General features: G+C 36.8%; 1 protein-coding gene across 5 annotated transcripts in view; it reads right to left on the bottom strand.

Moving 5' to 3' along the window:
• LOC138713572 (ankyrin repeat domain-containing protein 23-like) overlaps window positions 1-24,655 on the bottom strand; it is a 163,418-nt gene that overhangs the window by 40,358 nt on the left and 98,405 nt on the right. The window contains exon 1 of one of the 5 annotated variants that reach the window (XM_069845781.1): window positions 3,326-3,517. The exons of the other annotated variants lie outside the window; for them this stretch is intronic. The gene's annotated coding sequence lies outside the window, so the exon portion shown is untranslated. Of the gene's footprint in view, window positions 1-3,325; window positions 3,518-24,655 lie in introns of those variants that run through there. 5 annotated transcript variants of the gene reach the window in all.

Raw genomic sequence — 24,655 nt, forward strand, 5'->3', positions numbered from 1 at the left:
TTCAAAGTTTTGGATGATGATAATAATGAACCAGGTCTCTGTCTTTTTTATTTTCTAGGCATTTTGAAACATATAGACCTAGCATATTATACACAGAACTTACCCTTATATACACTACCACGCTGTGTACACCTAACCAACACTAGTAAATAAAGGTGACTAAAAAAACTACGTAAACTTGTGAAAACACTATAATAGATAAATATTATTTACAAACCACTATAGGCTGTAGACACTATTATTACATTAACAATAAAACTGTTAGAAACTTGCAAATATTTATTGTATCACAAACAAAAACCAAGCATGGAAAACACGTTGTTATGGCTACTAGCAACAAGCGGAATTTTCCTTTAGGCAAGAGTTGTGCTCTTCTTTGTAAATGAATGTTTTTTAAAGGAAAGCAGCCTTTGAAGTAGGCCTAACACCTGTTGGATTCTATGAAGAAATATTTCGAGAAGTCGAGAAGTTACACTGGTTCAATCGGAAATCTAATATAATAAATAATGTATGAAATAGAGCGTAATTTCCAAAATGGTCGCAGAATTCAGAGTGGAGGGCGTGGACGGAGCATTTAAATTAACAGTCAGAGCCCGCAGCCTTTTAAAAATGTGACCCTAAATAGCTGATAGACCGGTCGTATGGTCATGAAAATTGGGAGAGGGCATCTTTAGATCAAAAATGAATTTTTAAAGGTAAAAACAAAGAAACGATTTCTTGACCAAAAATGACAAAACCTCACGTCAGTGTATTCTTGGGGACATTATACTGAAATTACTAACTTCCATATTTTTAAAGCTAAATTCACAAAATGTTTATCAGTAGTATATCTGGTTAGTAATAACACATGTACAAAATTTCGTCTCTCTATGATAAGTGGTTTGAATTTTATTAATAACTTAATTATATAGTGTATTGCTTAATGCAAAAAGTCCCTTGCGTCACAATTTACATTATTTTTAATTGATATCCACCTATATGATTCTTTATATACATTGGAACAAACATTACTATTGGAATTTTCTGTACAGCGAATGGGTAAATTACTAGGAAATTCTATGGCTATTAATTTTTTATTTTTTTTTTATGATAAAAATTTCTAGTAATTTACTGATTAATTTTACAGTAAACCCTGTAGTAAGCTTTGATTCCATGTATGTAAGGAGCCATATACGAGTAAGTGAAAATCACTTAAAAATATTGTCAATTGTAGTGCAAGCGCCTTTTTATATAAAGCGTTTCAATATTTTAATAAAATAATTAATAAAATGCAAACCACGTATCATAGACGGATGCAATTCTGTACACTTGTCACTATTAAGCAGATATATCGGTGATAAAAGTTTGATGAATCTAGCTTCGTAAGTATAGTAGTTATGGATTTCACTGTTTTGAACTCTTAATACTAATGAACTTCGCGAAATTTCATTATGGTGTCCCCTTATATGCGGAAGCCGGAGAGTTCGCACGAGGAATGTAGTTGGAAATGGTTAGATTTATTGTTATTTTATTTGCAACATTGTTGTTTTAATTTGTTACTTGTAATGTATTAAGTTCTTGTTGCTGTAATACCTACAACTGTGACGTTCATGAAGGAGTGTATTGAACACTTAAATGTATATTTATGCTATTATAATTATTTAAATGAAGTTTTTTAACATTAGTATGTTGACTGACAATAATGTTCTATAATGTAAGAAGATCCTTTAGACGTTTTTGCCCTTCAAATTAAAAATATCTGAGTTTTACTTTAAATATTCCTATCCCACGCGTGTACAAAAGGACTAACAATGGCGGCCGACTCGGTGATTGCGCTACTCTGGTATATCCACGGATTCTGGGACTAAACGGAGCGGAGCGCTCCACTAGACTGGTTGCGTGCTCCGGTGTTTCCACAGACATAAGCAAGTTCAAGCTCCGATCTAGCTCCACAACCGGTATTGGAGCTTACAACTCTGACACTACTGGCTTATGGTGTTACATATGAGATTCCAACTTGTCTATTTAATTATTATATGCTACAAATATGAGTAAGGCCTCAAGACTGAGTAAAACAATATTTAAAATATGCTTGTTCCTTAGCTCCAATTAACTTGCATTTGTTAAAGGATTCCGCAAAACATTTAATTTCTTATCTTGTTATGCAAACTGAAAAAATAACTCTTTACAGTCATACAATTACTTGCATATAGTTACACTAAATACTACACACACTGGTTATCAAAGTGGGGGTCGTGACACTGTGGATCGTGTAAAGAGCTGAGGGAGTCGCGAAAAGATTTACAAAATAAAACAAAAATGTCTTACTAAATACATTTAGAAACATAATGATAAAAAAAAACGTTAAAAATGAAAATAAAAAAAAATGCTAGTAATAATAAATTTAAAAAATAATTAATGTTATAAATGTGTCTGCACTAGAGAATATATCTTCTCAAATCTGAACTCTATATTCAAAAGCTGTTACCATTTTCAATTTTTCACTTTTGTTTTGGTGGCAATCATAGACTAAGAACTTATTTGTCTTGCAAATTTTATAACAAATTAAGGAATGCTTTTCCAAACTCGAGGGGTTCTTAAATTCGTTTGATCCAGAATTAGTCAAATATACGACTACATTGAATTTTGAAATCACTCATGACATGGAATTTTCTATTGAATGTTTCCATATGAGCTTCATTTTTGTATGACATAGAGACAAATATTTAACTAAAAAATCGATTTTTGCCAAACAGTTACACAAAATATGCCATATTTCAGACTATCAACATTTCTTCAATATTTATGGCCAAGCGTCACTCTAAATGTGCTAGATTTAAACTTGAAATGGCTGAGTTGGCTTAATCGACCTCCAGCAGCCCAGCCTCTGACACATTTCCCTGTACACACCGGTGGTGGAGGGGGTTCCTTCTCTGCACACCGGGTTTGACTCCGAGGCAGGTCGGCTATTAACACGCAACAGACGGCTAATACAGTGAGCCGCTTAGCATCTACCTTCTGTGACGTCATTCTTTATCTGCTCGAATGGCGGGAATGTAGAGTATGTTTGGAGGAATAAATGTATGAATATACACAGTTCAGTGCTTCCATGGTAACTGAAATTAAAAGGAAAATGCATTCTCGGAGCTGAAATATTTTATACTTCCGAAGTGTCCTGCTTAGAGATCGAGAATGGCTTTGTGACTTGGTGCTTCTATTTTCGGTGCTGGAGAAATGGGAGAAGCAGGATTTCCAGGCCGCCATTCTTTATCAATTCCACACTGTTGTTACCTATAAGTTATCATTATGAAACAGAAGAAGCTGTTGTTACACAGTCAGAACTTACCTTGTGAATTGAAAATGAAGTTATGTTAACACTGAGGGAAACGAAGAACGGTGCTACCAACAGTGACGGAGTTCTGGCCAATTCCGAACACAATCGTTCACAGACTTTGTACACGGGGAGAAAAGTGAAGAAGTTCGAACCAAAAACCACTTGGTTGAGAACGAGAATGAGTAGTGATGCAGCCCTGCTTCTGAGGAGTTATATAGTGCCTTATCTACCGGTTAACAAACAGCCAGATAAAGCTGTGAGATAGCTTACACAAGCAAGGAAGAGGAGATAATACAAGTAGCGCTTGAAGACAGCCAATAGGACAAAGATTATTATTATTATTATTATTATTATTATTATTATTATTATTATTATTATTATTATTATTATTATTGTTAAAAGAAGTTGCAATGCAACGATAAGATAACGCAATGACTTTCATCTTAAAATAAATATTAATAAGATATCAGTAGAGATAAATCACGTGACCGGTACCACAAGTCAAGAGCTTGTTATCGTGTCCAGAGGTTGCACAACAATGCACTCACCGTGTGATAAAGGTTCTGTCTTTCTTGATTAATTAGTGCACGAAATCTCATTTCTATGAACACATTTCCTTCTCTTCTATTAAATACATTAAAACTCAAAGAACGAATGGCAGGAAATTATGTAGGCTATATTGCAGATATGGAATCCGATGTCAACATCAACAATGGTCAAAGCCCACAAACATAATTCAGAGATACATACTCAGATCAGAGATATATAACACTCCTTCCGTCTCAGAAGATTCATAAGTTACATGTTTCCGTAACTGATCTACGTGGCTTTTTTAATATTAATATTTTATAATTCAATTCATAAAGATAGCAGAGGCGGCTCCTCAGGGCAGGCAGGGTAGGCTAAGCCTACCTCAACACATTTAGAAAAACCTAAAAGTGGATATTTATTAACTACCCCAACACATTTGGAAAACCTTATATAATTATATACTCTTGTCTAGGTGCTTAGAAATTCTTCAATTAACTATGAATGGGATTTTTTTAGAGTTAGTTGGACGTTGCTTACTACTGGCAGTTCGATTTATGCGACAAGAATACACTGGACAGATCACGATGCGTCAGAAGGTAGGCAGAAGCGAAGTTAGCCGACCTTCCACGTAACTTCAAAGCTGGCCCTGGAGTAAGCATTAAAAGAGATCGCTATTCTAAATGCTTTCTTAGCACATGCGTTCTATGCTTAAGCCAGCGCGCTAGAAATCTGCCTGCCCTAACGAGAACCCACGTGCATTATCGAACACCTACGATTTGCGAAATTTCTGTTTGAAAGTTTCACGAGTTGGAACGTAGATTGTTACGAGTAGTATAACAGTTTGTAAACAGTGTGTTTTAAAAGATGTTTTTTTTAACAGTGTATTTTAGAAAATGTGATTTTTGCAAGTACGTACTGTATATTAGTGTTATGTATATTTGGTGATTTATAATTAATGTAAGTGATAACAATAATATTATATTATGACTGATATAATAAGTAAACTGTTACGTTGTCCGTTTTCGAGTCGTAATGACATTGAAAAGAGAAGTATTTTGGACAATGGACGACCCACTCCTGCATTAAGCTCTATTGTTCATAAAGTCAGTGCTAAAGGTGCAAGAAAATTTAATCCTTCATGGTATGAAACACTACGAAATGGAAATATAAAAATTGGAGATATCCTTCGAAAAGGTGGAAAAATTCAAATATCTTGGAGCAACAGTAACAAATATAAATGATACTCGGGAGGAAATTAAACACAGAATAAATATGGGAAATGCCTGTTATTATTCGATTGAGAAGCTTTTGTCATCTAGTCTGCTGTCAAAAAATCTGAAAGTTAGAATTTATAAAACAGTTATATTACCGGTTGTTCTGTATGGTTGTGAAACTTGGACGCTCACTTTGAGAGAGGAACATAGGTTCAGGGTGTTTGAGAATAAAGTTCTTAGGAAAATATTTGGGGCTAAGAGGGATGAAGTTACAGGAGAATGGAGAAAGTTACATAACGCAGAACTACACGCATTTTATTCTTCACCTGACATAATTAGGAACATTAAATCCAGACGTTTGAAATGGGCAGGGCATGTAGCACGTATGGGCGAATCCAGAAATGCATATAGTGTGTTAGTTGGGAGGCCGGAGGAAAAAAGACATTTGGGGAGGTCGAGACTTAGATGGGAGGATAATATTAAAATGGATTTTAGGGAGGTGGGATATGATGATAGAGACTGGATTAATCTTGCACAGTGTATGGACCGATGGCGGGCTTATGTGAGGGCGGCAATGAACCTGCGGATTCTTTAAAAGCCATTTGTAAGTAAGTAAGTATGGTATGAAACACATAAATGGCTAACAGGAAGTGAAGTTAAAGCTAAGCTGTAGGTGGTCACGTTTGTTATTGTAATCTAAAGAAGGTACTTGGAATCAGATCATATTTGTAACTCGGTAAGTCTAAAGAGACTTGAAAAGAATTTGAACCCAATTTCGGAAATGTTGTCTGAACAACAAGGGTTGCAAGACAACAGTATAACAATAAACTAGAAAAAACCGACAAATTATGAGACGGCTCATTGATATGTAACAGTATTGTTATGTAAGCAAGAGTTAAGTTTTCGGGGGGGGGGGCATGATGAAAGCGAGCTGTCATTGAATCGCGGGAATTACATAAAAATGTTCTGTAAATTTTGCCTACCCTGGACATTTGACTACGAGCCGCCACTGAAAGATAGATTCCCATATTTTAGAAATGACTGCAGCTACAGGTAGGATTTCGGGAGAAAATTTTTGACTAAACAGAATTTCCAGAGTTAAAAGATTGTCTCACGGCAGAATTTGGCTATTATTATTATTATTACTATTATTATTATTATTATTATTATTATTATTATTATTATTATTATTATTATTATTATTATTATTATTATTATTATTATGGAAACCATTTGGTGTGATCTGATCCTTCCCGTAAGCAGCTCCCCTGGTGTAGATCCATTGACATTCGTGGCAGTGTGTTGCCTCAGCAAGAATCTTGATAATCCAGCTTCCCAGTGCCTGGTCGATGTTCCAGTCGATATCATATGCATGTAATGAAAGACACCAGCGTAACATTCCAGGCGATACTATTGTTGCAGTTGGACGGTCTGGCCAAATAATCCTAACAATGGTTTATACTCACTGATTATAGTCAATCGACGACCATAAAAAATTGTGGAATTTTTTAACCTCCGCAATGATCGATAATCCTTCCCGAGCGATCCGTGCATAGCGTCGCTCCTGACTAGTCAATGTTCTTGAATAACATGCGGTAGGTTTCTTGCATCCTTTTCCTTATGTCACAAAACGGCGCCAATTCCACAGGGAGATGCATCACAGACTAGAACCAATGGTTATGAAGATAGTAATGAGCAAGGACTTGTTTAGACGACATCAATTATTTAATATTTTCAAAGTTTCTTGATGATTGAATATCCACTGCCATCTAGTACCCTTATCTAGGAGTCTATGCAACGATTCTGCAATAGATGCTTTATTGGAAAGAAAATGGTGACAGAAATTAAATATTCCCAAGAAAGCTTGAACTTCGGTAATACATACTAGGTTCAAAAAGTTCCCGGAATTTGCTAGTATCATAGAAACAACGTACCTTAAACACTATTCTACAGCATTCCCTTCAAAATAGTTGCCTTCCGCAACAACACACTTCTGCCAACGCGTGTAGAGTTCCTGGAAGCAGGCCTGGAAGCCATTTTGTGAAACCCGTCTTAGTGCTCTCGTCGCGTTTGCGATAACCTCTTCAGCATTGAATCTCCGTCCTTTCAGATGACTTTTCAGACGGGGAAACAGAAAGTAATCAGGTGGTGAGAGATCAGGAGAGTATGGTGGGTGATCCAAAGCAGTTATGTTGTGCCTGGCAAGAAAATTCTTTACAATAATTGCGCGATGAGCAGGTGCATTGTCATGCATAAGGAACCAGTTGTTTTCTACCCACTTTTCTGGACGTTTCCTTCTCACTGCGTCCCGGAGGCGACGGAGGATTTTTACTTACAATTCTTTCGTTACAGTACGACCTTCTGGAATGAACTCATGGTGGATGAGACCCTGAGAGTCGAAGAAAACTTCCAACATAACTTTGCCTTTGGAAGTGTCCCTAGGAAATTTTTGCTTCCGAGGAGATGTTTTCGATTTCCACTCAGATGACTGTCGTTTAGGGACTGGGTCGTACAAGTAGCACCAAGTTTCATCACCAGCAATAATTTTGTTTAAGAAGTCACCATCTTCATCGACCATACTGATCATGTCCCCAGCAAGAGTCATTCTTGTTTCTTTCTGTTCTGCCGACAACATTTTCGGAACTAACTTCTGAGACACGTAATGCATGTTGAGATGCTTGTGAAGAACATTGTGTACACTTCCGACTGATATTCCGACCTCTTCTGCTATCTCTTTTATGGTTTTACGTCGGTCGTCCCTCACAACATTACGCACACACTGAGCGATTGCTTCATTTGTTGCAGTTGTTGGTCGGCCGCTGCGTACGTCATCTTTGATGCTATCGCGGCCACCAGAAAAGCGTTTATGCCAGGCATACACTTGAGTTTTTTTCATTGCTGCTTCGTCATATGCTTCTTCCAACAATCTTAATGTCTCTGCAGGAGTTTTGTGTAACAAAACACAGAACGTGATGTTTGTACGTTGCTCTATGGACATCATTACAAAATGCGACGAACAAACAAAACACTATGATAAACAATTGCCTACAACTCAAAACCAACAATCGCCATTATCGACAAACTTTAAGGAAATGACGTCATGAATGTTACCAACAAAACAAATGTATAATATCCCTTGTTATATATTAATACGAAAAATGGTAGTAAAATTCCGGGAACTTTTTGAACCCAGTAGTATTTTCAGGTGTAGGCGCTTTTTTTAACTGACTCTACTTTTTCTTCAGTCACAGAAGTGCCTTCTTTAGTAATCTTGAATCCTAAAAATGTCACCTTTTCTACAAAGACCCTTTTCACATAAGCGTGTGAATATAACTCTAAGTTCATTTAGCATTTCAAAACGTGAATCAGTACAGACAAAAATATCACCAAAAAGGGTAAGAATTCAGTAACGCCATATAAAATGTTTTGCATGAGATCTTGAAATAGCCCAGGTGCAGTGAAAACACCGAATTCTAACCTATCAACTTTAAATGCACCACGATGCGTGTTTATAGTTTGAGCTTTTGCTGACATTTCGTCAACTGACAATGTAAATATGCATTTGCTATTCAATTCGTGAAAAAAATTTACCCCTACTTAATGTGGATAGCAAATGATTTGTATTAGGATTCTGTAGTAAATGAGGTCGTGATGCTTTGTTAAGATTCTATTTATAATCACATATTGTTTGCCATGAAAGAGGAAAAAAAGGAAGCTTTTGGAAACCTAGGAATAATTTTTGCGGCACTAATCAATTACCGAAACCCCCAATCATAATTGGTATTACTATAAAGAAAATTATGATGAAAGCATGAGCAGTAACAATTACATTATAAATTTGATCATTCCCAATCAGTGAACCTGGTTGTCCAAGTTGTCCATTATCTACCCCAGCATTTGGCTTCAACACGGACGACTGGAGTGGACCATCAGCACATCCTACTGGTTCAATTATTTTCAATTTCAGCAGGCGATATAACTCCGTATGAACTCTCTCCTTTAGTCCAAAGGGGACAGTACGTGCCTTGTTATGAATTGGGGTAAAAAATGGATCAACTGGAAGTGAAGCAGCAGGTCCGGTGTAACAACCAAGACTTAGGCCTACATCGGATAATTGATTGTAAACTACTAAAAATGATGAAATATCTGTATCAATCACATTTATTCCAATGATGCAGATAACCAAAGATTCAGACCGTTCTAAACTAGAAGGTTGGTAGCTGATCTTTCAGTGACAATTGCTGTGAGTTCAACAGAGTATTTGCCGTAACTAACTGACATTCTGCAACTCCCTACAACAGGAATTGGTTCTGCTGGTAATCACGAAGCTCTGTCATAAAACGTTCTAACTTAAGGGTACCAGCTGAATTAATCTTAACAGAAACATGCTTGGAAATTATTGCATATCTGAGGTTTTTCTGATATTCTTTCCAACTGTAAAGCGAATGACAGACAATCACGTGGTAGATCCTGAGCCACGTCTCGTCAGATTGAATTTCGCTAAACAACATAGTAGGTAGTTGCTACAGCGTCATTAAATAACCAACTAAAATGTCTTTTCCTCAGTTTTCTTTTTTCATGACAACCCAGAAAGGGTCGAGGATGATCAGTCGCTTGCTGGCCTCACGTACACATGCCTCAGCAGAAGTGAACGATCATCCAACCAGTACTGAGCTATTGTACTGTTAGTACAATGATGCATCCAGCCGCTATAGCTGGTTTTTGTAATGTAAACTCCCTTAGTAGATATACTGCATAGCCTATTACAGATAGTTCATTGTAGGGTCTATTGCTTGTAGTGTTCAGATGCTTTAAGTTTATATTCGCAAACGCCATTCGACTTAAGTTTGTTTATTTTTTTAAATAGAAATTAAAATTCTACGTCTATTCAGCTCTCATATCAAATTTCATCGCAAGCTATATCGCACTTTAATTTTCGAGTGTTCTCAAACATTTGTTAATGTAATTCCAGATCCAAATTAAAGCCTGTTGAAACACGTAAAGCACACGGACAGCAAAGCTGAAATTCACATCGTAACTTAAGCTGAGATGCGAACTACGTTCTCTTGTTTATTACATCTATAAGTTGTAAATCAGGACTCACTTTAAATCAGTTTCTTACTTCAGTCGTAACACATCGTCCTCCACGGGTTTGCAAACTACTTGGTTTGTATGATTACAGAGAAAGAAATCTTGAATTGTGACTCACCGCATCGAACGCAGGACCCAACCGCACATGTCTCGCGCCGCCACTCAACTAAACAGAGCTCAGCTTCCGACCACCACAGACAGAGGGCTGTTGTGTGTTGGACACAGTACAGTGTCTGTATAAAGACAGTGTGGACAATAGCACAGTTCACGCCCACCGCCGCCATTAAGATTCCATAACGAGCATATGTTCCTATGGAACTAAAGAAGGAATCGTAATTGGAATATATGTATATGATGTTCTCCCTTTCTTTCAAACATTTTTCTGTCACATATAGTGCTTGAATGCGTTAGCAAAGGTAATTCGCAGGTGTTTTATTATAATTGGCAGTGATATAATTTTGCAGTACGTAATGAAATTTAGGTTATGCTAGACAAGTTGGCGAGCTGCAGCGTTGCCAACCGTAGCTGGAACCGGCTAAACATAGAATGATTTAAGGACCCGTAGCTGGTAGCCGGACGGCAGTAGCTTGATGACAAAATGTATCAGTTTCGAGACTCGACCACCTGACCACAATCAAATATTATTCAATTTCTTAAGTTTGCGCGAGATATGGTATATTTTTAGGAAGGCAAGTTCAAAGCAGGTTCATAAAAAGGGGAAAGGTAGGATGGAGAATTTTTTTTAACAATCTCTTGGAAAGATTTCTGAATAAAGTCATAAAAAAGGGACGGGTCTCAATTTATAAATAAACCCATGAAAGGACCGCCCGGTCAAGAAGTGAAAGTCTTGTTACCAGTACACGTTAGCAAGAACTGTATGTTTGAAGGTTTAAAGAAGCCGATTCACAACAAGGAATATGGGTTGTTTCGCATTATTTCTGTCCCTGAGAAGCTATGAATAAAGTCATAAAAAAGGATGAAGAATGCAAACGCTATTTCTGTATATTTTTTCTGGAGATAAGTAATAGAGTCAACTTTCTAAGAAGAAACGTTGAATGGGCTGCCCAGTGAAGCCGTCAGTCTTGGACAAAAGGTCCTACAGTATTTTTTTTTAGCTTTGAAGGTTTCATTTTTACTGTTTTTGAGAGGGACTCTTGAACTGCAATTTTTAACATAAACTTTTTTTCTTAAACTTTCTATTTCTCCCACCCTTCTTCATCCCCTTCTATGCCCATCGTTTTTTGATATTTTAGCCTCAGTCTGTCTGAAAAATCAGTCGAGTTCACTTAGTTAATAAGTTAATCTTGACCTACGTTTTGCCAGTTTTGTGATAGTTCGTCAATGTGCAGTGTCTTACAGTAGTGCTAAGAAAGAGTTCTTCGGAGAGTGTATGTGAATCCACGCGTAGAAGAAGAGGTGTAGAGACTCCCGAGAAGAAGAAATTAATTCGTGGTGAATCTAAATTGAAACTAGAATCTCGACAACAAAAGTATAGTGGGGAATGGGAACAAGATTCTTTGTTCAAAGGATGGATACGACCTGTAGTAGGGGTGCCGGATAAAGCACATTGCAAAGCATGTAGATGGGAAACTGTGGCGAAATTGAGTAAGTTCAGGGAACATTCAAATACTGAGAAACATTTGAAGTCTGTCAAAGGACTTGTTCATGGGCAGCGTGCTTTGTTTCAGTGCAATTCACAACCAAGTAGGAATGTACATGCCTACGCGAATATTTCTGTTAAAAGAGCAGAAATTTTATGGGCTGGGTTAACAGCTAATAATATCAACCGTAGGTGATGTATTTTTCAAAATGTGTTGAACTGACGACAAATAATCTTCCATTTGTAAATATTATATGTAGGGCTACATAATTATACAATATATATTTAAATGAAATTCAGGACGTAAATAGTGATTTAATTTCAAGACGTATGTGTAAATAGTGATTTAATTTCAAGACGTATGTGTAAATAGTGATTTAATTTCAAGACGTATGTGTAAATAGTGATTTAATTTCAAGACGTATGTGTAAATAGTGATTTAATTTCAAGACGTATGTGTAAATAGTGATTTAATTTCAAGACGTATGTGTAAATAGTGATTTAATTTCAAGACGTATGTGTAAATAGTGATTTAATTTCAAGACGTATGTGTAAATAGTGATTTAATTTCAAGACGTATGTGTAAATAGTGATTTAATTTCAAGACGTATGTGTAAATAGTGATTTAATTTCAAGACGTATGTGTAAATAGTGATTTAATTTCAAGACGTATGTGTAAATAGTGATTTAATTTCAAGACGTATCATAGAGGACAACAATGCTGCATCAGAAATTGGTGAGTTTAATATTCAAAAATGTATTATTAGAATTATTTTTATTCGTTCTTGATTATGATTATACACTGTTAACACTTAGGTACATATTACTAATCTAATTGTTAAACTTGTTAAATTAACAACTTTTTTAAATTCACTATGTAAAATAATGAAATTATAGTACTATGGTACTTTATCTTAGAGATTAGTTTCGGCATAAAGTCTCGCCGTTAATTTAACAAGTTTAACAATATTACGTTAATGATATAACCGTGTAATCAAGAATGAATCTGCAAGACGATACTAATTAATTATTTCTGTTTGGTTCTTTGCTTATTAAATGTAGAATATTATTATGTAAAGTAATGTACACATGTATTAATTTAAAGATAATTTCCAGCGTTATTTTGGTTTATTTTCATATTTTTATTTGGATAAACAATTTTAAATTTCTCCCTAGTTTACTTTAAAGGTGAAAGGGTAATGGAACGGAGAAAAATTCTCTCCGACGCCGGGATTTGAACCCGGGTTTTCAGCTCTACGTGCTGATGCTTTATCCACTAAGCCACACCGGATACAACTCCGACGCCGGTTAGAATCGTCTCAGATTAAGCTCCAACTCTTGGGTTCCCTCTAGTGGCCGCCCTCTGCACTACGTCATAGATGTCTATGAACGCAGGACCGAAGTCCACACGTGTGTTGAGGTGCACTCGATATGAGTGACTGGTTGGCCGGGATCCGACGGAATAAGCGCCGTCTTAAATCACGAAGTGATTTACGCATATCATATATATTATTTTAATGTACTGAAGTACATATGATATTTCCATGCAGATATTCTGCGTCATCATACGATGAAAGAGTAATGGAACGGAGAAAAATTCTCTCCGGCGCCGGAATTTGAACCCGGGTTTTCAGCTCTACGTGCTGATGCTTTATCCACTAAGCCACACCGGATACAACTCCGACGCCGGTTAGAATCGTCTCAGATTAAGCTCCAACTCTTGTGTTCCCTCTAGTGGCCGCCCTCTGCACTACGTCATAGATGTCTATGAACGCAGGACCGAAGTCCACACATGTGTTGAGGTGCACTCGATATGAGTGACTAGTTGGCCGGGATCCGACGGAATAAGCGCCGTCTTAAATCACGAAATGATTTACGCATATCATATATATTATTTTAATGTACTGAAGTACATATGATATTTCCATGCAGATATTCTGCGTCATCATACGATGAAAGAGTAATGGAACGGAGAAAAATTCTCTCCGGCGCCGGGATTTGAACCCGGGTTTTCAGCTCTACGTGCTGATGCTTTATCCACTAAGCCACACCGGATACAACTCCGACGCCGGTTAGAATCGTCTCAGATTAAGCTCCAACTCTTGTGTTCCCTCTAGTGGCCGCCCTCTGCACTACGTCATAGATGTCTATGAACGCAGGACCGAAGTCCACACATGTGTTGAGGTGCACTCGATATGAGTGACTAGTTGGCCGGGATCCGACGGAATAAGCGCCGTCTTAAATCACGAAGTGATTTACGCATATCATATATATTATTTTAATGTACTGAAGTACATATGATATTTCCATGCAGATATTCTGCGTCATCATACGATGAAAGAGTAATGGAACGGAGAAAAATTCTCTCCGGCGCCGGGATTTGAACCCGGGTTTTCAGCTCTACGTGCTGATGCTTTATCCACTAAGCCACACCGGATTTTTCTCCGTTCCATTACTCTTTCATCGTATGATGACGCAGAATATCTGCATGGAAATATCATATGTACTTCGGTACATTAAAATAATATATATTACTTTAAAGGGCTTTCATACTACCAGATGTTCATACAAAGTAGGTTAGTATAACAGCTGTCATTCAGTAATAAATTTAAGTTCGTTATCTTTGACCGCCGTAAATCAAGAGACCCGTGTTCTTTAGAAAATTCAGGTAGTCGTTTCTAAAGGGAGCCTCACTTTCTTTGTTCGTTTGGTTCTCTGTTTAGGTTTTACTATAAAACAGTCTACAATTTCGCACTATTACCATATAAATCACTCTATCTATAACAGGCATGTCAAAACCCTGCACATTGTGCAATTGTCTCTGTGCGATGTGCACTCTCTATTCCCCTACCTACAGTTTCAGTACGATTGCCGATTTGGCTGTGTCTGTGAATGAGTTATGATAAATAAAGTGAGGAGTTCACAGATAACGGAGAAGAGAAGTTATGAATCATATAACATAACTGTTACAATGTTTTCCTCAGCCAACAATAATAATTATTTTAAAATGAAAGGCTTTCGTCAGCCTATGTCGAGGTAATAGTGTTGTGAGGTGACAATTTAGATCTGATTAGTAAAGTTCTCAAAATATGATATTGCCAGCGCGTATTTCTTAATCAGTACTCTCACGGCAAAACGTAGTTGACAATGGCGTTGTTTTGGAGTCTGTACTAACACAGCCATCAAAGATTAGACGACTTAGACTTTCATTTCATAAACTGGTAAGTGATGAGAATATAGTGAGGAATACATGTGAGGCTCTTGAGGTTGTAAGGAGAGAAGAAAACAACTATTTGCAAGGCGGAAAAATTTTTTGGAAAAATATATAATGGAAAATTTTCTATCTCACGTCAGTCACAATATTAATTCAATATACTTATATTAATAAATCTTTAAATCTGACATAAAGAGAATATCGTCACTTCACAGCTTGTGAAATACACTTTTAATTTCTTTGAGTAACGCTCCCAACTTTTCGATACTAGCTCTCAACGTTTTCAAATAAACTATATGTGAATTTAAATTCTAAGCTTAATTTATATTTATTAATATTAATATTAATTTATATTGACATACAGCAAAGAAATGATTTCAGTGTAAAAACTTCACAATGTCCTACTGAATGTAATTAATTGGGAGTATAATATTTTCTTCAACATTTGTGTACCAATGGTCACAGTAAATAATAATGCTTGACGAACAATGAAAGAGTAGGGTCTATTACTTTAAAATAATTAGTACCTACTACGTAAAATGAAATACTTGTTCGTTTCTTGTTGTTTCGAAATTACTGCAATTTTTTTTCTTCAAATACTGTATAAAAATCGTATTAATAAATTATGCCTTACAAACCACTATTTTGTGAAGTATAACAGAGTAAGCCTAAAGTTTCTTGTATTACAATTGTCAAATATAGACACTGATAATAACTGTGTTTTTTTCGTTCTGCTAACTATGTTTATAATGTCCAAAGTCTATTTAATCCAACCCTAGAAGCGCAGAATAATTTTATTGTACACCTCTCCAGCTAAGAACGGGTAAGAGCAACGCTTGATTGATGCAACCTGCACAGGCCGTCGATCCGCGCACATAACTGCACATGTAGGTACATTGTGATTGGCTGAACTGTGTCCTACAGTGTCTGTATAAAGACAGTGTGGCCATACGAGACTTCACTTTGATTGGTCATTGCATTAAGTTTCCAAACATCGCTGGCGGGATAGCAGAATACGTAGTTAGATTCGTGTATTTTATGTTATAGATCAGGCATGTCAGAAATCAGACTCTGATAGACTTCACTGAAATTAGTGAAATATGTGGCGACCATGGGAGTCTGTTGCAGAGAGTGAACAACATAGTGATGACAATCATTGTTACAAGAGGTCAGTCATTAGACAGACAAGCTGCACATATTATAAAGGCAAGGAGAAGGCAAATGTGATTCACCAATTGCTAAAACTGTTCGCGCTACAGATGTTTCAAGATCATTAGTGAGGGAAATAATTTCTATCAATATAACCAAGTATAACACTGCTAAAAAAAGAAAAGGAATTCAGACTGCATTACAAACAGTTACGAAATTCAAGAAACTTGATGATTTCGGACGTGATATATTACGACGCACCATTTATGAATGTTACAAGAACCACATATCCCCTACATTGGACATCATTTTAAGTGCAGTGCAAGAAAAGACACAAGGCACAGATTGCGAATTCCTGTATCCATAAAAATATGACTTAGTTGTTATAGGTTATACTATTAAGAAATATGTGAAATTTATAAATTTATTATGTTAACTGTGTAGGAGAAAAAAAACTGTTATTATATGACTGAAATAAATACACTTTTTCATATTTAGAAAATGGGTCTGAGAGACCCAACCCGTGCAGTTACGTAACTTTTCATGACACGTTCACTGGCGGGTTAATAATAATAATAATAATAATAATAATAATAATAATAATAATAATAATAATAATAATAATAATAATAATAATAGGCTAATAAGAATGAAAAATGTTATTCGTGAATATAAACATAGATGTTTTTTTAGGTTATTTTACAACGCTTTATCAACAAGTTAGTTAATTTAGGTCTGAATGAGATGAAGGTGATAATGCCGGTGAAATGAGTCTAGGGTCCAGCACCGAAAGTTACCCAGCATTTGCTCATATTGGGTTGATTTAAAACCCCGGAAAAACCCCCATCCAGGTAACTTGCTCCGACAGGGAATCGAACCTGGTTTCGCGGCCAGACGCGCCAGACATAGGTGCGGACAACAGAGACAGTAAGTGGGCTGTACAGTGGCGGACTGTAGACTGTAGGATGTTCTGTTTATAGATATCTTTTAAGTAATAAACATCTTCAACACGATTTATAGCATTATTCGTCGTTGTAGAGGTCGTAAACAGCCTACGGGAAATGGAGTCCCATACGGAATTCATATGGGACAATTTATCCGATCTCAAATATTGGACACCCCATACAACACAGGACACCTGGCAACGTTACTTGTAACTCACAACAGGGACGACCTTAATCAGGTGCCAACAATAATGAGCATTGAGGAGTTCTCTAAAAGGTATAGCATAAGTAACCGGATTCTTTAGTGAGATATCATAGAACAGAAGCTGTAGGCGTACCACATTGCAAACTGGAAGTGGACCTCGGAAACATAGGCAACGTAGGTTATAGGCAGGTGCCATGTCTAACATAGGCCTAATATTTTGCGAATAGGCCTAACTTGTTGCAGAACTGACTTTCTTCAAGACCGTCATTTTTCAATCCCGGATTTATTCTCCTGTTATATAGGACTACACCAATTGAGAGTGGAAGTTGGGGGGGGGGGGGACACACACACGGAAGAAACTGATGTCCATACCGCATACTGACGATGGCAGTGGAGGTGAACGCAAAGAAAAAATCAGGGTCAATTAGACTGATGTTAATTATGTAAGCTATGTATGATCGCTGAATACCAAAAAACATCTCAGGGGTGTGCTATGACCTCTGTATTATAAATGTAAATGTTTGATTTCATAGTCAGGGGTGTACAGGGAAACGCCTTCGCCTATTGATACGGCTAGGCTTTGTTAGGCCTAGTAGGTAAGTCTCCCTCTTCTCATATCAGAAGATACAAATTCTAACTTCACGCTTACCCCTTTCACAATATGGCGGTCATAAAGTACAGGGCGGTAAACCGTGTTCGAGTCTTTGAAGTTATCAGTGGCGTACTTTATGGACGTAACTAATAAGCTTACAACTTTCTAGGCCCGGATGTAGAGTTCGTGCAGGGACAGTGATGCCAACGGAAATGCTTTTCTTCTCATATTGCGAATAAACATAGGCATAAAAATGGCCTTAGTATTGATGTGCATGTGAGGGACAGGAGCAGTAACGGAAGTCAGTGGCGTATCACGGTCATCGGACAGGGCGAGACGACATACTTACTGTGCTTGAAATAGTTCAGTTGAGAAGCTGACGGATCTGTGGCGTATCACTATCACACAATAACAAGAATCGTGCATGTTTTAGACAAACAGTGATACCAACATAAACAATTTTAACATTTTTATTTGGATATTGTGTAAAGTAATTTGAACAATAATTATAAAGACAATTTAATAATAATAATAATAATAATAATAATAATAATAATAATAATAACAATAATAATAACAATAATAATAATAATAATCACAATGTATCAGCGGCGTATCAAGCTCCAACCACAACAAAGCCTCACAACACGAGAGTAACGACAGCCTAGAGCAATGAAGTAACAGCATTACACGCAGAGCAGTGATGCCAACATAACACATTCCCGCTGGTTACTGTGGTATAATGGTAATGCTGTCGTGTTGGCAGCACTGCGCCTGCTCAGCCCTGCAGCATGGCCGCCACTGCTGTGCGCCCGCACTGACGCGCCAGGTCCAGGGCCGTCCGTCTCTGTCTATTCCTCGCCATCGCTCAGCGTCATGCTGCAGCACTGGGGCGTGGCCATGCAATGCGGGCCAGTGCAGTGCAGTGAACTGTTGAGCATCAGCAGGCTCGTTGGGCCGCGCCCGGCAGCCTGCATCGCCCTGCCAACATCCTGGTAGCCTTGCCGTATTGCCAGCCACAAGGACTTGCGGCCATTATGATCCACGGCGTTCACCTGGCTGCCTGGCTGCCTGGTGTCTGTGTCCCCCCGCTCCGCTGCCCGGTGTAGCTCAGTCCTGCCTTGGCTGTCCTGCTCCAGGTCGGGCCTGACCTCAGTCGCAGCTCTGAGCTCCTGCAGCAGACAAAACAATCTGGTGAGAGGAAGCTCAGTCAGCTAGGTGACAGTTCACTAGGCTGAGTGAAGCTGATGGCAGTAGTAGTGACATTAGCCATAACTTCAGAAATGTCAGTAGTAGTGACAGTAGCCATAACTTCAGTAATGTCAGTAGTAGTGACAGTAGCCATAACTACAGTAATGTAACTAGCAGTGACAGTAGCCGTAAGTACAGTAATGTCAGTAGTAGTGACAGTATCGACGGCCGGGTAGCTCAGTTGGTAGAGCAGCTGGCTACGGGGTTCGATATCAGGTGGTGACAGGATTTTTTCTCATTGCCAAACTTTCAGAACGGCCCCGAGTTTTACTCAGCCTCATATACAAATTGAGAACCGGGTTTTTCCCGGGGGTAAAAGGCGGTCAGAACATGGTGCCGACCACACCACCACATTCTAGTCCGGAGGTTATTGAAAGTATGGGCCTCTACCTCCATGGCCCCCAAATGCCTTCATAGCATGTTACGGGGATACCTTTACCTTTAGTGGCAGTATCCATAACTACAGTAGTCAGTAGTAGCGACACTATTTATAACTGTAGTAATGACAGTACTAGTGACAATAGCCATAATTACACTAATGTCAGTAGTAGCGGGAATAGCCATAACTACAATAATGTCAGTAATAATGACAGTAGTCATAACTTCAGTAATATCTGTAGTAGTGACGGTAACCATAAATATAGTAATGTCAGAAGTAGCGAGAATAACCATAACTACAGTAATGTCAGTAGTAGTGGTGGTGGTGGTGGTGGTGGTAGTAGTAGTAGTAGTAGTAGTAGTAGTAGTAGTAGTAGTAGCGGGTAAGTGGTGGTGGTAGGAGTTGTAGTCTGAAAATTCAAATTAAGTTTGCTCTCCAACTGCAGCTGGTCGCAATCTCTGTTGTAACAGTTTGTATCAATCATTGCTCATAACTGTAACCATGGCAACAGCTCACACGTACTGCTGTCTTCTGGCGCTCCTCTTGCAGTTCGTCTGCCATATTCTTCAGTTCCTCGCCCCTTGCCTGCAGTTCTTCTCGGAGGATTCGCAGTTCCTCCTCCTTATTCTGTAATTAAAAACAAATCTGGTGCAGAAAAACCTCAAATTTCGATAACTTGACTAGAAACATGCCTATTATGATAATGATGATGATTTAATGATAATAATATTAATAATAATAATAATAATAATAATAACTTTTAATATTATAACTATTTTTATTTTTATTACTAGCCGTACCCGTGCGCTCCGCTGCACCCGTTAGAAATAAATATAAAGTAATTACATAATTAAAATAGGACGTTTGATCCAGGGAACATTCGTGTTTGATAGAAGGATAAATCGTTTAATATGTTACTTAATTTAAATTGCATCCAAATAATTAAAATGCGATCATTTTGGTCCAGAGACACTCATTTGGTGCAATGACAATTCCTTTAACATGTTTCTTAATTTTTATTACATGCATCCATAGTTAAATGAACATTGACATCATTTAGATTTAATATGTATATTTTATTTTACTTGTTATATGTTTCCATTGAATTATGGTAATAACTTAATTTTAACCCTTGTTTTCTACGTATTCAGTAAATGGCGTTTGGCCCACTATGGTTCTGAACCCTTCAAATAACTTAAATAACTTATATTATATTATATTATATTATATTATATTATATTATATTATATTATATTATATTATATTATATTATATTATATTATATTATATTATATTATATTACATTATATTATATTATATTATATTATATTATATTATATTATATTATATTATATTATATTATATTATATTATATTATATTATATTATATTATATTATATTATATTATATTATATAAAAAGTGTGTTGATGACGGATGTACCCGATAAGTAAGTTTTCAATTTGTTATGGGGGCTCTTGAATCTCAGGAGGAACAAATTTTATTTTACAACAGGGCAACATAATCTGCTTGGTTCATTACCCAAATTTTTTGCATTGCATTTAATGCGTATGTATTTTATGTATTTTAACTCGATTCAATTGAGCATAGTTAAAATTTGGATTATAAAATAATGAAATGCTAAGCTAACATATTATTACTGCATACTAAATCAATACACTCTCGTTGTTCGTTAAATCTCTGAGATAAACATTATTTTAAGAAATACAGGAAACGAATACACAGAATAGCCTATCAAGTTTTCCGTGCATAAGAAGCTATTTTAATCTTACCTGTCCTCAATTCACTCAGACGTTACTGTAATAACATTATAGCATTATATCCATACAGAGGAACTACACTTTCCAATGGTGAAATAATAATTAATTATACAAATCGGTCAATTTAGCTTCTGATATTGCTTCATACAAACACAGAAACATTTTCTGTAGGCTATGATTCATAGCTTTCGATTGTTGTTGACCAAGGCCCCTTATAGACGAAGTCATTTGTTTATTTCATTACACGGCCTTAGATGGTAGTTATTTTAATTTTAAAACTCATTTATCTCATTAAATATCAGTCCTATCAATATGTTTCAAAGGATAAAACTTATCGGAAATGATTTTTAAAGAAATTTTTGTTATGTAACATTTTTCATAAAAATCAATAATAAGCGAGATATTTCGATTTATTTAATTCAGGCCCCCTTATAACCCCCCTTTTAAATCATGTGTTTTGAATGCCATATAGCCTGTAATCCAAGTTACAACGAACTTAATTTATATCCCAATTTTCATCGAAATCCGTTCAGCCATTATCGCGTGAAAAGGTAACAAACATACAGACAGACAGACAGACATAGAAACAAAAATTTCAAAAAAGCAATTTTCGGTTTCAGGGTGGTTAATTATAGTCTATATGTTAGGACCAATTATTTTTGGAAAATCGAATATTACCAGAAAAATTTCGGCTACAGATTTATTATTAGTATAGATTATTAAAATTTGGAATCACTGAATGGAGCTAGTAAACTCCCTCTTATCTGTAACCATGGTTACAGCTCACACTTCTTCCAGCTGGCGCCTCATCTCCCGCTCAGCCTCTGATGGCCGGCATACAGCATCAGGAAATGAGACAACAGCTACCAACGTATAACTTTTGGATAGAGGCCTATGGTTTTCCCTAAAGAGTTAAATAAATATTATGTGTCTTCAAATAAATTGGACATCTGACGGGACATAATCTTCATTTTCAAGATTAACTCTTAAGAAATGGGCCACAGATCGAATACACTACCAGCACACACAGCAATTCTCATCTGCCCTCCCAGTACATAATTCGGATTTTCATGATAAGCCCCCAGATTAATGAGTCGTGGATCACCTAACTTCCCTGAACGAAATTCGGACTTTCATAAACCCTAATATAAATGGCCGTTAGTCATCTAGACCAGTGTCCGTCACATTTTATGAAAATGTGGCCCATTTTTGGCGAGACGTTTCTTTGCAACCATCCCTCTCACTACCATGTGCGTACTGTTCCCCATTCGAAAAATACAAATCCGTGTGAAATCGAAAAAAATTACCATTTTACTGAAAACCAGCTGATAGCAGCCAACTTTTAATATCCCGTACCTGCAAGACGAGAAATCGGAATATGCAAACCTACTTTCCAATTAATTCTTATTGATATTGATATAGCCCTACACTCAAAACACTTTGAATTGTAGTTTGCAAGGCCAAGATGTTAACATAATAACAGCCCCAGCTAAAACCAACAGATCTGTAAGGAAACTGGATTTCTGGTTGACAGCACTTCAAAAAACGAAATTTGATTAATTCTGGTGTATGAAATGAGCCCTTGAGAGGAAAAGTGATACAATGCGAATTAGGGATGTGTTCGGGATTTTATTAAAGTTTTGCATTTGCTTGCATTTAAAAATCGTCGTTAATTTTTTCTCCAAGTTTTCCTCAATTCCATAAAAAAATATTTCCAACATATAATTCTTATCCTTCAAAAAGCGATGGATTGTGCCTCTAACCCAAGGCACCGCTTCTTCGATAAACAACCAGATGGGAACTGTGGTAAAGTGGTACAACTCAATTACATATACGACTGTTCCTCTCCATAACATTGTCCACAGTATTCTCCTATTCAGTATTAGATTTTTCCTCCCATTTAATTTAGATTTTAATATTTTTATCCATCTACGCCTCCTAATCTAGCGAGATGAGGTGGGATTGGACAGTTAAACTTCCATCAAATAACCTTTTTACAAACTTTTCATTAAGTTCCCTGACGACATTAACAACTTCGGCTGACTGTTTATTAATAGTGTTTCAACAAGCAAGTATTCCCCAGACGGTTTACCAACTTCTTTTTTCTGTTGAAGTTTTTGAACTTGCTCATTAGACATGATGGATGTCTCCAAAAATATGTTTTGCACACATTAACGCTCTTTGCCATCAAGTTCATAACGCATTTCCACGTGACAGACTTGGGATCTTTTGACGTTTCCGAATTGTCCTCACAGCGATGTTGTTGAATCGGCAACCATCGAATTAGTTCGAAAAGGTAAGCATTGTGACGAGAATAATTCTTTGAAGCCCAAGATCAGGTGAAGGCAGATTTTCTATTGTCTTCAGAAATCAGTTCATTACAACGTCTAGCAGAGCTGCAGTTTTCATCTTCAAACACTTCAGCAGGTATTACCACACCCTTTTCTGTGACATACGCCTTCCCAAAATTATGATCTATCTTAGCATTCGCTCGTTTATGTATCGAATTATCATGCAAATGTTTCTTCCCCCATTCCACTTGAATGAGTTCCTTATGCACTGACATGATCAGTACAGCTTGAAGATGATTCTGTAGATGTATACAAACATAACTTTAACATACCAATAGCAGTCATAGCACACGATTGGTGGGGAAGCTACTAGCAGGTGTTTTGAGTTACACCGCTACACCAGTAGTGCAGGGCGATTATAGTTACTGTAACAAGATCTAATCACCTTTCTAATGGCTAATCTTTGAAGCAAAATGATCATTTCACCAATTAATAGCTGACAACATCATAGACGAGAACTTGGCTGCTACTCAAAATTAACTTTTTTTTTTTTTAACACCCTGTCTCTCAGGAGTTCAAATAAATCCTGGTAAATTTAGCTATGTACTGTATGACACGACAAAGACACAGTTTCCTTTTGCAGATATGGAATTCAGTTTGCACAGTTTTAAACTATACTAGTGCCTTGTGCAGCTAATGCTGCAAAATAAGTTCATTAGACGTTCAAATAAACATTTTTCAGGTTTATTTTCAATGAAGAATACCAGACATTCGGAAAGTTATTTGCTTCCATAACAATGAAAGATACTCTCTCTCGAGCCAATACTGAAGAGAACCACGCATATAAATATCTACACCACACCGCCATTAAATATATGAAAAAGGCCCAACCCCACTTGATTAATAATATAAAAATATTTGATTTTTAATAATATTATTATCTTACGTAAGTTTTATAGATTTCAGTAACATATACTATATATACTCTGTAGCCACCACTCAGTAAAATATAGAAATCAAGATCTAATTTAAGTTATTCTATATATCTACTTATATAACCCCAAAACGTTTCACTTTCATATCATCAATACAGCAATAATAT

Source organism: Periplaneta americana, chromosome 2 (genome assembly GCF_040183065.1).
Source record: "Periplaneta americana isolate PAMFEO1 chromosome 2, P.americana_PAMFEO1_priV1, whole genome shotgun sequence".
NCBI classification, from domain to species: Eukaryota; Metazoa; Arthropoda; class Insecta; order Blattodea; family Blattidae; genus Periplaneta; species Periplaneta americana.